General features: G+C 43.8%; 1 protein-coding gene across 1 annotated transcript in view; it reads left to right on the top strand.

Annotated features, from left to right (window-relative positions):
- The window catches only part of T265_07282 (hypothetical protein), a gene marked incomplete at both ends in the record, with an annotated part of 92,306 nt that overhangs the window by 62,176 nt on the left and 12,190 nt on the right, over window positions 1-17,940 (top strand). The gene's annotated exons all lie outside the window — the stretch shown is intronic.

Here is a 17,940-nt window from a genome sequence, read left to right on the forward strand (position 1 = left end):
AATGTGCTGTATTAGATGCATAGCGAGGTTCTATATTCACGGATGTACTGACAACTCAATTGTGCAACTTGGGTTTATGTACAGTTCGACACACAGTACTCCGAAGATTTCGTATAAATACAGCCTGGTAAAACGGTCACTCGGAAGCACAAACACTCTGGGCTGGGAAATAGTGGAGATATAATAAATTACGCCCAAGCCATCAGTCTGTGTATGACCGTTGTGGCCCCGTTGAGCTTGTCAGGATAGTGAGGTTCGGTTAATTAATGATGATATACTAAGGCCGGCATAAATCAAAGATTATCTTGATCATCGTGATCGCGATGGTCGTTGCGCGGTGTGAAATAGCAGGTAGCTAAGAGTATGGCAAGTTCGATCTGCCATAGTTGGGAGACACTGGCCGAGTTCAAAAACGATGACTGACGTCCTGGTGGAAAGTGTAAGGATTGGGATTATGGGGTCGATGCATGCTGACGCGGCCATACGCAAATACCTGGAATGTTCGTCAGCTGAATGGCGAGTCGCTGAGGTCATGGCTAATTATATATTCATCCATGGAGCTGAGTAGAAATGTAAATGTGCGAATAGACGGCTCCAGAAATCGTGTTTGAAGTTTACGTGCCTTCTCAGCTACCGCGTTTCCCTGGAAGGTGGCTGGCAGGCATCTTTAGCGGTGCGACAATTACGTATTTGAGCACGCTGTGGCAAAATGGGATTAAAAAGCCACCTCAGTTTTTGCAAACTTTTGACAACGCTTTTTCATAAATCGAGTGGGGGAGCTGCAGAGGAAGACAGGTTACCAGATTTGGAATATGGGCTACCGAATGTGTATATGAATGACCGTGAAACACTCTGTGCAGCGCAGAAATAGATGCTGACTAATCCTGGAAGTTGGATGTGCCTAGATGCACTGCAAGTTCGAAGCGTGCAGGTTCAGGTGATCAGAATCCAAAATGAGGTGAGTTGTCGTGTTGCACGCTTAGGCGACGGAGTGCCTTCGGTACGGCGAAGTCACAGACCGGGAAAAATGGTATATGCTTCACCAAATAAATTACTTCAAGGGCGCTACGCCACGTGCATTTTGTGAACCTCTAAAATTAAACATGATGCAGCGTTCCTACTCTGCTATAATTTTGGTTTCGGATTCTTAGGAGGACTCCCACGAGTATACGCAACATTCAGGACGAGCTTCACCCGGCAACAAATGAGTTCGACAAAAGCTGTTTTTGGTTTTCCATGTATGTTGTTGATGGTATGATAAGTTTAATGGAAAGCCGGTCGTTCAATAAGGAAGTTGCTAACATCGCCTGCGATGAGGTTTCACACTGAGGAAACGTGTAAGTGTGGTGATGGCATGTCAGGCAGGGTAAGCTAGGCGTGTGTCGATATAGGTGTGATTAAAACTGCAGGAAGAGCAGTGAGTTTAGGGGGTTGAAATCCTGAACCCACAGCAGAGGACACAGTGTTGTGCTGAGAATGCATTTGTGAGGGTCATTAGAAGGGAGACATGAAGTTCAATGAGGAGTTGTCAGCCGTGTTGTCTTCCGCATTTTTGGAGCGGAAGGTGGGAAAAACGGTGTAAAACGATTTTTCGGACCCCTTAGGATTGCTAGAGGAGGAAGAGACCTGCCGGTTGGAACAAGCGTGGATGGGCAAGCAAGCTGCAATGCGGGAATGCGTTGTGACAGATCATCGTCTGTCGATGCATAGAGGACACTAGCGGTTTTGGCGGGATTGTGGTGGTGTGTTGTTCTTGGATGTGGTTTGAAGTGTGTTTCTTTCTTGGACAAACATCGTCAGCTGTAACAACGCGTATCACAGTGTTTATAGCCACCAAATCTTTTATCTCCATTGATTTGGGGATATCGGGCAGATAGCTATGCACTGCAAACGTAATCTGATATAACTGATGCGTAAGCACAAGTTTAAAGTCGACTTTTCGCTCAAGAGCCTGTGGGAGAGCTAAGCATCGAAGGTAACAGCCCGGATGCACGAGCGCTGTTGAGGGCGCAACTGGACTAGGCCTAACAATGTCTCATAACATCGGGATCTTCATCCGGGGAGACGGCAATGATCAGCGCAACTGAGTTCTCCGGTAATAATTTTCACATGTTACTGCGAAATCATTGCTTGGCTTACTCTGACTCGCTTTTGCCCTTCATGTGGTCTCAAAAAAGAGCCCTTCAAGGAAGCCCGATTACTGGTATACGAAGCACCTCACCAAACTAGCACAAACTATAGAGTATGATCGGGTCATCTCTTGTGGGCTTTACTCGTCCGAAAACCATTCGACGTACTTGAGAATTGGCAATCAGGCCTGCTCACCTACCATAGTGAACCTAGTGAGCACCAGTTAGATCATCATCGTCAACATGAAAGGCGTCAAGTGTAGTTGTCTTAATTACTCATGGAGTCCTTAGTATACAAATTGCTGTGGAAGTGAGGATTGGCGGTAATATGCTGGAATGAACGAAGTAGATGAGGCCGAAGCCAAACTGAGTGGCAAGGAAAAAGGCCGCAGACTAGCCTGCAATAGCAAAGAGCCTTCAGTGCGTTAGCTGCGTTTAAGATGTAGGAGCTGTTTAGGCGATTACTGGACGCCAAAGATCACGAAAGAGTCGCTTTTAAAACGTGGGCACGGGAGCTGATAAGCGGTGCCTAAGAGCAGAGTCGTTAGTTGGTGGAGCTATTAAAGTTGGTTTTTGGATGGTTATAACTTAAGTTTTAAATGATAAGGTTTTCGGGGTTAGTAAGCCATTAAGTAGTTTATTAACATCAAGTACCTGTCCATTCACTGGATTATCACTAGAGCTATATGCTTGAGAATATTTTTAGAGATTGTGCGGCCCCCAAATTTTGGGGATCTTGTCTATAGCGCTTATGCATAAGATATCCTTTGGTATACACTTTTTCAACTTCAACTTCGCTGTGTCCAAAAATGCGTATGCTCACTGAATACTGGCGTCGTTATCTTGACGACGTCAATGGACGCATGGACAACTCATTATAGACCAACTGAGGAAGTAGTATGCTTGCCTTAATAAAAGTAAGACGTGTAAACAAGTTTGCCTTAGACATGTTATTGCTTATTTTCCCCCCGTAGAATCCTTGTCGAGTAAAAATGGCTCCTGGAAAACAAGAACTCCAGTGACTTCCCATTAACTATTACCAACGAAACCAATAAATACCGACATGTAAATTGCCAAAATGGCTGTGTATTTTGAGGCATGGTCATGGCAGACAACCAACATATATGAGTATGAAGTGCTATCATTGTCGGTTGAATCAGGGTGGAATCCATGGCTTAGGCCTCCAAATCAGCGTCACGCATAGGTATGGGCCTAGCGACAACCAATGTAAACCGCAAATTATACGGTTATCAAGACGGATATCAATGGCCGACATTAACGTGCGAAAAATTTGTTGCGCTTTATGGCGCAATTTAGCTCAACAGTGTCATTGGTTCAAGTGGAAATTGTAATTTATATAGAAATATCTTGAAACGCAGCATTATCTACTGTGTGGTTATCAATACATAAAAATAGGGATCATCCACAGAGGTGAATGCTCTCACTACCACTGCACAGCACATGGAGTGGTCAACAATTATTATGCTGCACACAAGGCAAGCCCTCTAAAACTTAGCGTTGTGCCGAAGTTTGCTAAAAACTCATCTAATTTGTTACTTCCGACAAGACACGTTAATCAGCCATCCAACTGGGTCGAATTTTCGTTGAATATTCAGCATGTGTTGTCTCCTAATTACAGGGATCCGTAGGACGTTAAAATATTCTTCGATTGTATTTCTTGCTGTGTCTCTTAAGTTGGTTATCGCATATGAATCGGTGGTGGTCAGTGAACTGGTGAGATCACCCACTCAAACAAAATGCTATGAATAAAATAGCACTGTGACGCGCAACCGGATTAGACTGTCCCACGAAAATCCTACAGTTCTGGAGAAACTAATTTTGGTTTACTCGTGGTGACCGGCAAATCAATGATCTCTCTGAAGGTAGTGGAAGACTTTGCATAAGAGGTTGATTCTTAACAGTTTTCTCCTTTGTTGTATTTACAAACGCTTTGGAGGTGCACAAGACTACTAACTACATGATATTTCTCCACTTAAACTCGGAGGGGTCAAACGTTCACAGCTCATTTACGATGAAGATTTCCATCCTTGCTGCGGACGTTTAGCTACGTAGAGCCGAAGTAAGTGGATTCGTTGCAGCCAGTGAGTTTGGTGGATTGGGAGCAGATTGCAAACGTTGGACCGGGTGTCCGGCTAGGTTCTACATCCCCTGGTACAATGACGCCTTGATGAAAAATTCCTACCACCGGGATCACCACCACTCGATAAACACGTATCACTTTGATAGTCTTTCCTTCATCACCACCATCGATAAACGCGTATCCCTTGATAGTCTTTCCTTCAAATGATTACTTCAAAATTGAGTCGCGTGGGGGTGGGGTAATATGGTGCAGGTGAAAAGTTAAACTTCCTGACATTTTAGGACAACCAGAATAAGCATTTGGCGGCGTCAAATCGAAAACTCAAATTCTCTCCGAACAATCGCAACCTTACTATAATCTATTTGGGCGTACTCGAGGTATACTATGGGCGCCGAACCTATTTTTAGTGACTACGGTCGCTCAGTGTTGTCCCCGTGTAAACCGTTAAATATTTTCGCGAGAGGTTGGTTTTTACGTGCCTTCTTCTGCATGGGCTTTGGAAAAATCTTAAGGAGGACATGAACGACAGCGACGTTTTTCCGGAGGGACTCAAAGCCGAGCAGCCCTTCGACATTTATGCAGAGAAAATTTCCTACTTTTGCAGCGGAGGTTCCGCTAGACAGAGCCGAGGAACTCTTCACAGCCATGTAAGTTTGCTGCATTTTTATGGCTGCAAGCCGACGCTGTGTAAGGTGTTGGGCGAGTTTCTATCTTCACGAGCATAACGAACTCTAAATGGCGCCAACAGAAGAAATGGTAGTTCTATCGTAAAAACAAATAGACAACACAGTGAGGTGGCCAGTAACCTAGAGTTCAGGCACAAAATTAGCGGCGAGAGACGCGCGTAACAATCTAGCATGGAAATCAGTAGATATACGGCGACCTACGTGTTAGTTTCCAGACTGGTTATGACTTAAAAAACTTCGGTTCGTGGGGAGAGGAATCCCGAAAAAGTAATATCAGTGTGGATGAAGAATATCTTGTTTTCTTTGTCATCCATTACGTTGACAACAGAAATTCCACACGTTTATTCTGTCATCATTTGTAACCCATGCTCCACTTTTGTGTCTAGTGTGTACATATGAACTGGCATTTATTTGTTCTCACTTCACCCATTTCGCCTTGAGGTCATCCAGCCATTTGTAGCTGATTTTGCCCGTGTGACTGTCTCACGTGGGAGCTTGTTTGCTCCCTTGGTTTTTACTTTTGTGGTCCAAGTGTGCCATTTGTTTTGGACGAGTATCTACTGTCGAGGCTTGTATAATTTGTGAAGTTGTCTTACACTAACAGTACCGTATAGAAAACCCAGCTCCGAATTTGTTTTACCTTCCGCAGGTTCTGGCATTACGCATCACTCGAGGATACCGTTCGCCTGTTACAGTACTCGACTAACTAACTAACTGATCTTTTTAAATAAAATATCAACGTCTGGAGCAATTGTGGAAGAAATCGCATCCAAGGACGCGAAAACAATTCAAGCTGCGGAGGAAACAATTCCAATGCAGTTTGCTTCGCACCCCGATTCTTGTAAGACACTGCGCGTTTAGTCGTAAAAGAAGTGTGGCCAAGGCAGCTTTAAGGATTGCTCAGCTCCAGGAGTATCGGGTTGGGCGGAGGTGGAGCTCTAGCAGGCTCTTCTACAGGCACATGCTTAAGAACGATAGCTGGCTTAGCACACTTTTTATATGCCTGCTTATAATCTTTCGATAGCCCAACACCGGTTTTTCTTTTCATGGGGCCTATCAGGTAGCAAAATGCACTCCTTTGCAACAAAAGTTTGTTTTAAGGAGAACCCACCCGTAACCTAGTTGAATCTTTTGTTTACGTTTTTAACCAGCCGAAGCTCCCGCACCAGGCCGCCTCATATTTCGGTACGATATCTAAAATGTCGCGGTACATATATAGACGCACTAAGGATACTCAAGGACTGTGCCTATCTGCTGAGCCCCAGGAAGGTCAAAACCGGTTGTATACTATCGAAAAATTTTCAGCAACCTTATGTGTGAACCGATACTTCTACATATGTATCACGATATCTAGAATATCGTACCAAACTAAACATGAGGCGACTTGGTGCAGCATATTTATTTGCTTTAAAACATCATAAACGGAAGATTCAGCTACGTTTCAGGTGGGTTTATGTGGGTTTTAGGTTTGAAAGCAAGGGCAAAAGCTGGTTCTATTTTTTGACATTTTCGCGCTTTATGACGCATTCCAGCTAATATGCGTCCTATTTCTAATGATAGAGTTTCGCATCCATGTATCTAAAATTACCGCATTATTTATGCATACATGTCAGAGGGGTCATCCGCGGAGGTGTGTACTTTCATTACCATTGGAAAATACATGAGGTTGTGTCCGCTGAAGCCGTTACCACAACCTTACGACGAGTGGCTATTCTTCTGTGATAAAAGTTGTCCTAACAAAATAGATAACTCATCTAGAACTGCACAGTTATTGACCGTCGCTGAATGGTGCTTGAGATGTCACTGACTTATGTCGTCTAGTTCGCAGCGCACGCAAGCGGAGGCCATGTAAATCGCCGAAGATTACATAATAAAAAACGTTATTCCACAGGCAAATACGAATTGTTATTAGTAAAAATATTTGAAGGCTCAAAAAACCCATAATCTAAAACTAAAATTCATTTGTTACTATCCATCTAACACTTTCGTCAACAACTCGCAGGTGATACAACTGAAATGTCGAAGTTTTACGATGATAGTAATCATAATGCTTTTCCCCAACTAGCTGGTAGCATATTGTCAGGCATAATCACAATGATACATTCGGAGTAAAAGCATGACCGATGATTAGCTGGTACTCAGGAATGCGCGGTATTAGTTCAGCCAACAAACTGGCACAGCCAGCTACTAGGCCACACCCGACGCAAACGCAGTCATACGAAAACAGGCATGATCATAATGCAGTGGACACCGAGGGCACAGAAACGCAGATTTTAGGATTTTGCTGATTTTGTGTAACATATCGAAATTAATCAATATCAGATCGTTAAAATTTGAAAATGGTGGGCAACAACAAATTAAAACCAAGGCATTCCGCCTGGCCGCAAAAAGCGAAAGATGAAAAACCAGAACAACGGTTCATGTGAAACACCAGTGCTGCAACAGTCAGGCTGGTCAATTTTGACTAGAACTCAATACCACCGCTGAAGCTTAGTGGCGTTGGACGGTTGAAAATCTGAAGATAGTTACCTTAAGCTTAAGTAGGGATAATGAAGCGGAAAAATTTGCAATACGGGGAAATGGTAGCTTACATAGCAGAACCGCGGGGTACATTTAAACTGCATAGACTCACCAGTGTCACTGTTGTATCGGGACCGAGAGTAAAATTTCATTGGAAGAGTAAGTTAATGCTAATGCCTTGGACGGAACGCCATCTGTAAAGATAATGATTGACTCTTCGGGTGGCACAGGCTATAAATCTATCGAGATAGTTAGGTCCAAAAGAAGGTTCAGCCAGTTATTTCAAAGGCTGCGAGATTTTGGGTTGTCCAAGAAGATACACGCAACTACATCGAGTTTGATGTTGGATCCTAGGAACTTTTTGTTCGGTTAGAGGTTCCCTGGGATGTAAAGCACAGGCCAGGTGGGGCAGGTACCGGCCATACAGAGCATTTGAAACAGGGAATGAGGAGCGATTGGAATGAGGTCAATAATGCTTGATGAGGGTTTACCAGATAAAATGATTTCCATTAATAGAAGAAAGTGCAGCGAAGTATCGCTGTTGAACACTGATGTCATGCTGTCGATGATGATGATGATGATGATGATGAATAAATGAAAGGTTATTGCATTTAGGGTTGTGGCGACAAGCGGCTGGCGACAGGGGTGGACTTGCTCTTAGTAGCCGGGCAATCAGGGAATATCTAAGCTTCCCAATGCAACGCTGTTGGGGCAACAACAAGGCATGGAAGAAACTTGCATATGTTCATGAAGGTGATCTGATAGGATACAGCAAACATAAGAGGACGGATAGGGATAGAGCCTCCAAATTGATGGAATTTTCCACGCGCGTTGGACGGTACCACAATTAAGTGCGGGAAGTGAATGTGGGAGAAATGGCCACCAGTCCCCGACGAACTGCCATCAGCTTCAGTCAACAAGTGGTACACGATAAAGAAACTCATAGGCGCTATAGTCGTGTGCTAGTAGCGAAGTGTTAGTTAGTTAATCGTATTTCGTTCGGTTATTTTATGCGCATAGTCCTGGGAGCGGTAAAAAGTAGTGTGCGTTGAATAAATAGGCTTTGGTGTGGTGCAACTCTGCCGAAGATGGCTACAGCTTCGCATATCAATGTAACCCATCGACATCTCGGAGTGTCCTCAATCTATCTCGTGTTATTTAACTTCAAATTATTTTCACGGACAAAATGTCTGCCTCACATCAACTACATTCTATAGCGTTGCTAGACAAATGATAAAACGGGAAAGAATCAAACTATGCCGCTACGGACGGCAAGTAACACCGCTCCTTCACAAATTTCCTTATTAACAGACATGCTCAGAACTAACGGGGGTGGTCACAGTGCCTGCGCTACTGGAAAGGTGGTGTAAATATGAAGCCACCATGATGCATCACGAGGCGATCCTCCTTGCAGTGTACCCGACAACCACACGGGCATCATCCCTCATGCATGATACCAAATCTTCAATTTGGAAAACCACCATGCAGTCTTATTTGCGACTCATGAATTATTCGAAAACCTCAGCTATCGGAATTTTTCCTGTCGGTCAACAGACGGACCAGAGATACAGCTCAGTCATTTTGAACAATCAAACTGCAAACCGCCGCTGAAAACGCAGGCTTCAATGCAGGAAAAAGAAATGGGAGTTAATATTCCGACGATGAGAATAAGATACAGATATCCAGAACGTGTGCACTCTGTATAAACCATGAAGGAACGCCGGCGTGAGCTACCATGTCAAGCAGAAATACACCAAAATATTGTGCGTGTGTGCTGCGTTCGTTGTGAGGCCATATAAGAATCTCATTCATTTCGCATCATCAGACAAACTACTTTTAATGGGTGTATAATGCGCATTGTATATTAGGGAGATTGTCTCATTATTTTTCTGGGTAATTGTACCGTCATCAAACCCAAAAATACTTTGAACCCTATCTGTGGTGATCAGGGTAGTTACGCGGTAAAGAGGGTGGTAGAGGCTTCACAAGTAAAGATTGCAAGATGTGTGATTATGTAAGCTATTTCAAAACCGTTTAGAGACCGTTCCGAATGCAAACGTGGTAAGCCAAAGTAGTTCATATAATGGGCTTGCGCGAGCTGAAGAGCACACAAAGATATTCCTGGAGTTGCGGAGTTTATAGCGAGGACGTGGAATAATGCCGTGCCTGGCCCCAGCAATAAAGAAATTTTGATGCAGTAGACGGTATAAGAGTCAGATTTATTTAAAACAGTCTGGGTCACAGTTGTACGAGGCTCAAGGTCCCGTCGTTGGGGCGGTGGAGGAGGGCTGGAATTTAACAATAACTAATTGGTCGATAAGTGCTGGACGTTCTTAAATACCAGTCGGGAACTTTTGGTATAAAGGAAAGAGAAAGCAGAACATAATTCAGCGGTTGGTCGCACGCATTGTCCAAAAATTGCAAACTTTTTGTATTGATGAATAAAGGGATGTAATATTAAAAAGCGGAGCCTACGCGCTTGAACGACCTGCAAATGGGCTTGATGGAAGAAGCAAGAAAACAAGGTTATCTGGGACGAAGAGGCAGGAAATTATTAAGGACTCAGCCGGGAAGAAAGTTGAATCAGTGGGACTTGCGTGCTAAAGAGTCACAGGATCTGTCCTGATTACCCATCTAAAGTTAGTAGTTTCGATGGAGGGAGAGATTGTGTAAGCCATTTTTATACTGTCTGCAAAGAAGAGCTTACCATGGGACACGGGGTGGAAAATATTTTGAAATACTGAGGGAGGGGGTTGGCCTAGTACGTTTCATTAAATGACCCCAATAGTGGTCGATGGTGGAGATTACTTTTGTTGCCAATTTGTGTTATTTGCACCATGTCAGTTGAATAGGAAGTGAAACACTTAAATATGTACCCAGTGATGATAACCGTACTAAAATTCTTCACCAGGGATTCATGAAAGATCTGGTCAAATGCATTTTATATATTCAGATAGAATAATACGGAGGCTTGTCAGGCATCGCAGGGTGCTATGATGGTCTCCAAGAGATGAAGTTGGCTGCCTCTGACGGATCTCTGAGATAGTGAGCTGTACTACCATCGTCTATGGCATTTGCAGATAAGTGGAGCCTCATAATGGACCTCTGACCAGACGTTTAAGAGTACTCGTTAGAAGAGATGTACGGTGCATCTTCCTATAGTTGGAAGTAGTTTGTCTAGGCCCGGATTTAAGATGCCAGTGGAATGTAGATTGCTTCACTGATTTTTCAGAGTTGTTTGAATGGTTGAAAAGGTCCATGGCATGAAATGTTAACCGCCATGTTTTAGTACACGTTCCCGGGTGACGGAACACTTGACGGTTTGAAGAATGGCAAAAGCATAAGCTAGGAAGATGGTTACGTTCACAAGAGCCAAGTCAATACTCTGACCGTTTAGATGTACGCATTATGCTGCATTGTGAATGTCTTTGTGTTTGAAACGAAAGTGGTAATTAGCGGCTATCGCGCAAAGAAAAAAGCTCATTATCAGAGCCTGGCTATGTACTCGCATGTCGATTACGACAAACAGCCAAGACGAGCAAAGGGCATGTGATTTTATATGACAAAGGGCCACTGTTATCTAAGTTCTGGCAATTTTTCCGCTCTTCGTAGAAATAGTGCTTACTATTGCTGTGCTTTCCACTGTAAATCCCTTACCGGAGTGTTTGCAGTCTTTATCCAGAGCGTCCTGTGGCTTTGCATTATTCAATGGCCCGTTGGAAAAACCTAGATCTAGGAATTTGTCACAAAGGTGCGCCAAAGGGTGGCCATGGTTAACAAAGTATCAAATTTTATCCCAATATCGTATTTGACGCTAAACGCTTGTAACGAATACCAGTCTCGTGCCCAAAAGCTCTGAATATATTCACTAATATGTTACAAAGGACGAAAAGAACCGATGAAAACCCTATTCAAGTATCCAACAGGACTTTATCAGGGAAACTTAACACGAACTTCAAGAACTCTGTATTATGCAGCTTTCTGGATTGCAACATTTGCCAAACCGGACGTTGCATACGAACCGACCTGGTATATAGACCTTAAGGTTTGGTAAATTAAACAAAGCTCCATGAGGAAGATGAGCTTGAATAGTCGCCACTCTGTGAGTTCACGCGGACTAAATAAATGCACTTATTTTCCACGCAGCCATTCGCACAAGTGAAGAAATTAAAGCGTCTCACTAAAATGTTCCACACCTTCACGGACAGCATTCTGACCCATGACACCCATCAAATCTATGAACTCCGCGCCAAACGTATACCTTGTGTACATTTTAACAAATTCCACCAATATGATATCTGCCTCCTCTACCCCTCTATTCGACTACTACCTTCCAAACCAAGACGGAAAATGCAGGCTTTTTGCTGGCGAAAACTGAGGCTATCTATTAATCTGTCACACACCAAATTTTAATAAGCAGACGATGTGCGTCACTGCTCCGCATTTTTTTTTATTTATTTCCAGAAGTAATGAGTACGGAAAATGTTTTGGATTTTTCATCTGACACTAGTGAATCATCCGTAAGACCTTTGACTTTGATGTTCCGCTTTACCGTTTTAGTATAAACTACACCATACTCACTGCTTCTGTTAGACAAAATCGCAAGTCAGCAAAGACACCCTTACTTGCCGCTTTTTTCAGTAATTTTACGTGGTGTGCCGAAGTCAGAACTGTGTCACTAAAGTTTTCTGACGAGCGGCATGTACTAAAGCCTTCTGCTATAGTTGTCGGCTCATTGGCTGTGCATGATGAATACAGTGCCTGAAATTTGACACCTTTGAAACAATGTGGTTGTCGTATGTTCATGTATCTGCAGTCGGATACTTAGGAGTCCTATTCATTTAGTTTCTTACTAGGTTATGTGAAGGGACAATTTTTTATGGTGCCAGTAGTCTTAGGGCACGCATTATCGCGGAGCGCAAAGACCCCTTCTTATTCACATCCTGAGCAACTTCCTTCATGACTGTCTTCAGGATCAAGTATTCTGGCTCGCTGCTACCAGAAGCCTTTGCAAGAACAAGTAGAGCGAACGCTGCAAGTCGGTTAATGTTTACCGCAACACACCGCTGCCACTATTACTCACCTGAAGGCCTTTGGCACATGTGAAAACAGTCAAGCGCAATCCTGTTTGTGTCTACCTTAAAGCGTCAACCAAGTGTCAACGACGTTTACAGCCAAAATTCTCATTCGAATGTATATCGAGCTAAAATAAGTATCCAATGAGCCATTCAAAACTACGTATGAGCACCCCACAAACAGTTAAGAAAATATTCTCCTAGCCAAAGGCCTTGAACAAGGCTGGCCATAGACTGCCAGTGGCGATGACAACTCGCAGAGATTTGGGTGTAGTCCGAATCAATACTGGACTAGAAGCCCGACTTTCTCCTCGTGAACTTTACGTGGTGTTAGCTTCCCCTACTGTTTTGGTTTCTCGCGCCGCCCTCCGTAGAACATGTTTTATTAGAATAAAGCCATGCCGTAAAGGTCAGAGAACTATATGCGGCACAATAACAGATCGTGCCTACTCGGCAAATCAGGAGTCCCTCGCATGTTCTGGGCTAACCGTGGTGCTGTGTGCAGTGGCGTCTACATAAACTATGACTTCAGCTCTACTTGTTTAAGAATTCGGGAAAGAAAGGCACCGTAACCCTAACCATGCAAATAACGAATGACGCAGCGCCTGCACAACTTCACCCATGCAAACAAATCAAAGTTATACCGTTTTCCGCGTTATTACCTCTCAGGTACGTACGTCAGGTGCGTACGTTCGAATGCTGAAACAAAATGGTGCAATTTGGTCACATACGTTGCTGCAGGTGGAACGGCTCTACGCTGCACACAGGCAAATGTTTTCGAAAGCTAGCGCCATAAAAATGAATTGATATTAATCCACGACTAAACTCATGTTGTATTTAGTGCCTTTATACCTGCCCTGAGCGAACCGCATGACACTGGTTTGCAATTCGTTTGGAACGCTTTCTTGTGTGAAAGGTCCAGGAAGCACCAGGCTTATATACTTACTGGATTTCCATATAGAAGAGTAACTGTTACGCAGCCTTCGGGTTCTATTTGGGCAGAACGTTGGGCCCCTCTCAGCATAAACCATCAATGTTCTGGAACCGCAAGTCACAGTTTGAGCAGTCCAATATAGCACGTTTTGTTTCGTGCCCCAACTTTCTTTTTTGCTCAATGCACATTTTGTCAACCAGTGTATTTCAGGATTAAACTATTTTTGACTTTTTTCACCGTTTGGACGACGCGTAGACTGCAATCTGAAGTTCACATTGACACTTTTCGACGCAGCACAGACAGTGCAATCTGAGGTTGTGTGATAATACATCTTGAAAGATTTTGGTGGTGGCCGTCGCTTTTTGAGAGCTTTCAGAAAACCTGTGCTGACTTCTGAGAGGCAAAGCATAATCTGTCCGTTTTTCTACGTGTTATATATGTCCTCTTTGGGATCGCAACTATTCTCTTCCAACTCTCGTCCGTGTCACCTCGCTCACTCGTTCCATTAACTGCAAATACGGATAAGCTCCCCACCTGGCCCCAGCTGCTTCCATAATAAGTTCATTCTAAACTGCTGAAATTGTTGTTCAAATTTAACCATTATGGTTGACGTTAAGCCTGTACTTTTCACAAGCTCAATAAGTTTCTTTACAATTCGCGTTTTCACTCGTGTGTTGCCACCATCTTACAATTCCAAGGAAATATTATGTCCTACTCCACAAAAGCAACACCAGTGAATCTCTGCAGTTTCACTGTACACCATGTCTCTGGGATTCCTGTTACCATTTACCCGCTTTGCTACTCCCTCCACTCGATCATCCCCACTTACGCTTTCTGTGATACTGGCCATTAGCACAAGAGTTTAAGACTACGATGCTTCAGTAGTAGTTTTGAGTTTCAGTTCAATTCGACCGGCTGTGTGACACCAACTCTGCTGCTTCACCAGATCTGATGCCTGGTTTTCCGTTTTCCTGCACTTTATACTTTTATTGTCATGACAGGCAGAAAACTTCTTGTTTTTTTTCTCATCCGTTTTTTGCCCACCACATTCAAATCCTAACGATCTGATCTTGCCCGGTGTTCTATTCAAAAAGCATAGTAAATGAGCTTCCCCACTCTTGGCGGTTTGGTGATGACCAAGTCTACATCGGATGAAGCCCCGTCGCCCATGACGCTGTCCTTTTTCCCAAAACCCCCTGTACTTACAATCCCCGCCAGTCATGCTTTTATTCTCACTGGAACCTTATGATCAAGATCGACGGCACACCACCGATTAGTCAGGAATAAACATCATTATTAGTAGAATTAATAATAATTCACCCCCGTCATCCCTGTTGATGAGTTCCACGGGCCTCCTAATGAAATGCGATCTTCGGCATTCAGATGAGTGCGCCTTTGCCACCTGTTCTGAAAGACTGGAGCCGACAGACCGCTACAGAATACATGCCTGGGGGGCAATCTCAAACGAAGAAGCGGCACACTCAATAAGTTGCAACCCGTTCACAGTTGAAGAGCGCAGGTTGGTGCACAACTTCTTCGACAGCTCAGATCTTCTTTTTGTTGAAATAACGCCGAAGATTGACAAATTCATGGTTATCTTGGGCTAACTAGGATTACAATAAGTATAATCTACAGTCAATTGCAGATTGCTGGCTTCCCAAACGCTCAGGTGAGTTGAGGCAGAAGAGTACGAATAAGGGTTTGTGAAATTCGGATGTGGATAACAAACTTGTATGGCATTACAACGGGGTATAAAGTAAATGATAATAACGCGCATGCTTAGGCGTTATCACAGGTGACTGATAGGCCAACAATGTGTGAACGGACGACATATGGGGCCGGACTATTTGAAATCTGGTAGGTTGTGTTTTTTGGTTGGTAGTCTTGGACGGCTTTTCACATGTACGCTAACGCAAATCAATCTTTTGCAGTTAGTTGCAGAGTTGATCGTTTGAGATGTTAGAGAGTGAGTCATGGTGAAAGCGTTCGTCTCGGTGGATTGCGAGGAGCAACAGAATCCCTTTTAGTAAACTTGAGTAACCGACTTTTGGAACTAAATGAATATCATAAAAGAGAGATTCAGTTGAGTCTCTCGTGAAAACCAAATTGATTTGCAAATGAGTGTATTTCTCGAAAACAGTCCAGTTTGGGTTCAAGTATTGCATAAGGGTGATGGAAACTCGGGGACCGTCCCTACCTGATGAACCCCAAAAAGGGCGAAACCGGTCGGGGGCTGTCGAAGAGGGTTCAGCAACCTCGTGAGTAGTTTATTTATGACAACTAAATGAACGGTGTTTAGTAAGTTGTCTTTGCAGCTAATAAATCGCCGCTCCGACTCGCAACGCTGGAACCTTTCGGGTAAAACAGAGGATGGCCTGTAATGTCAGCAACCGTAAGACAACATTTTTATCCATGAACTGCATCCGTATTAAGCATTACTCAACTGTTTTGACTTTCGGAGCCCTCAAATCACGCATATGCTCCCAAGCACGTTGCGCATTGTTGAGAGAGCCGTTTTTGTCGTTCAAGCAAAATGCGGTCAAGCGTACTGCCTTGAGGGACCCGGGAGTGACACTCCATGCACTTATGGTTTTCAGAGGGAGGTACATCATTAAGAACTGACTTCTTCAAGTGTTGGTGGGTCACATGCAGCATCAAGTTTATGAAGATATGCGATATGCTAAATGCTTCCGGACACCGCTGTCATAACTAGTGCGCTCGTCGATCCCGGGTTAGGGGCATGGAGGGTCTGGCCCTTATACAAGCATCTGATTCGACGGCAATCCGAAAGCCACCGTTTGTCTACGACACTTGTGCACTCCAAGGTCCGGGAAATTTCCTAGAAGGGTATCGCTATATTGCCTCCGCAACAACTGCTTCATCATGTTAAACAGTTTTGCCCTTAGAGAGACTCGACCCAAATCAGAGTCTTCGGTGCGAATATCACAATAATGTGCCAGTACACTATTTAAACGAACCATGACAAACTCGGTCCAAATCTACCAACCACAAAGGCTGTCGGAGAATGACTAAACCAACATAATCTGATTTCTTCTGGGTACTTTTGACGTTGGACAATTCAGGCCCTTTTGTGATAGCTCACTGCAAGACTCAAAAATTGCCTGTGCGACCCGCACACTACATGGATATCAGACCTGAAGCTCACTGCTACATACGCCTGTTGCTGGATCACTTCATTTTCAAAAGGCGTTCCAGAACAAACGTTGTCGCACCTAAACCGTCTTAAAAACCACAGTGATGCTGAAAAAGACGGAACCCATTGCTAACCTGCTCAGTCAACCGCCAGGAATGACTCAAGGGCTGCAGTCATTCGTTATGGACTCCGATCAGACGAACAGCGGCTGTTTGCAGGGTAAACTGGTATTTACAACCCCGCCTGGTCGCAGTGACCTCTTACCTCCGCAGCTTCCATTGTATCAAGTCATAAATGCTTAACCACCGAATACTATTTAAATTTATTCCGTCGCTGGCAGAAGCGTTGTGTTTGAGTTTCTGTTGCCGCCGCAACATGTACAGCGGTTAAGTCACCATTCTGGGAAGACTCGACGCTCATTCTGTATACCAGTGATCCGGAAATATATCCGAAAAATTTTCAAAAGTCAGAACTCTGTGCTACAGATTTAACTGCTGTTGAACAAATGCATAAATATTTGGAGCACACGCTAACTAATTGTCGGTCACCAACTAGCCGTATTTTGATTTCGTCTTCAAAAAAAGAAATTAGTTAGACGAACAACAAGAAAGTTTGAAGAGCGATTTGCTCCAAGACGGACTACCTGCTCATGATCCAGTGGCCTGACGTTTTCGGCATGCCCTGAGCCATCTTGCACCATTCTGACCTGCTTAGTGAATCTACCTTTCAAACCATAACATAAAGGAAGATCCCCATTGACAGTTCCATGCGGTGCATTACCGCAACGTCTTACGAAAATCGAAATCCCTTAGCCTCCAAAGACCTGGCCTGGTATACAAGGAAGGAGACGGTTACGCTGACAACCAGCTAATTTATGTTTTTTTTCAAACCGTAAAATTGGGTGAGTTCTGGACCAATTAACTCGAGGGAGGCAGAGACCATCCCCATTGTTCGAAGGTATATCTCTTGGTGCCAGCTTACTGAAGACCTTCGGGTCTCACCGATATACTGTGTATATGATGGATAGTAGTCCGAAGCAGTGTCGGAAAACAAGTAAAACCCAACGAATTGCTAAACAAAGCGATACCAGCATCCACAACAAAGTCTGCATTCATTGAGGTGACGCTCTTTTGTAAGAATAACATGATCGAAGCAAAAGACAATGTAATACTACACTGTGTCAAAATTTTGGACTCCCCGAAAGATTTCTTCCGGGTTTTCTGTAACCCAGTAATCTACAAACTAGAGAAATATGGCGGTTTGTGAACGGGAGTGATCGAGGACCATGGAAGTGAGTCCCTATTGTTCTGGCCTCAGGTCACTAACGCGGGTGTTTTTACT

Source organism: Opisthorchis viverrini, assembly GCF_000715545.1.
Source record: "Opisthorchis viverrini unplaced genomic scaffold opera_v5_163, whole genome shotgun sequence".
In the NCBI taxonomy this organism is placed as follows: Eukaryota; Metazoa; Platyhelminthes; class Trematoda; order Opisthorchiida; family Opisthorchiidae; genus Opisthorchis; species Opisthorchis viverrini.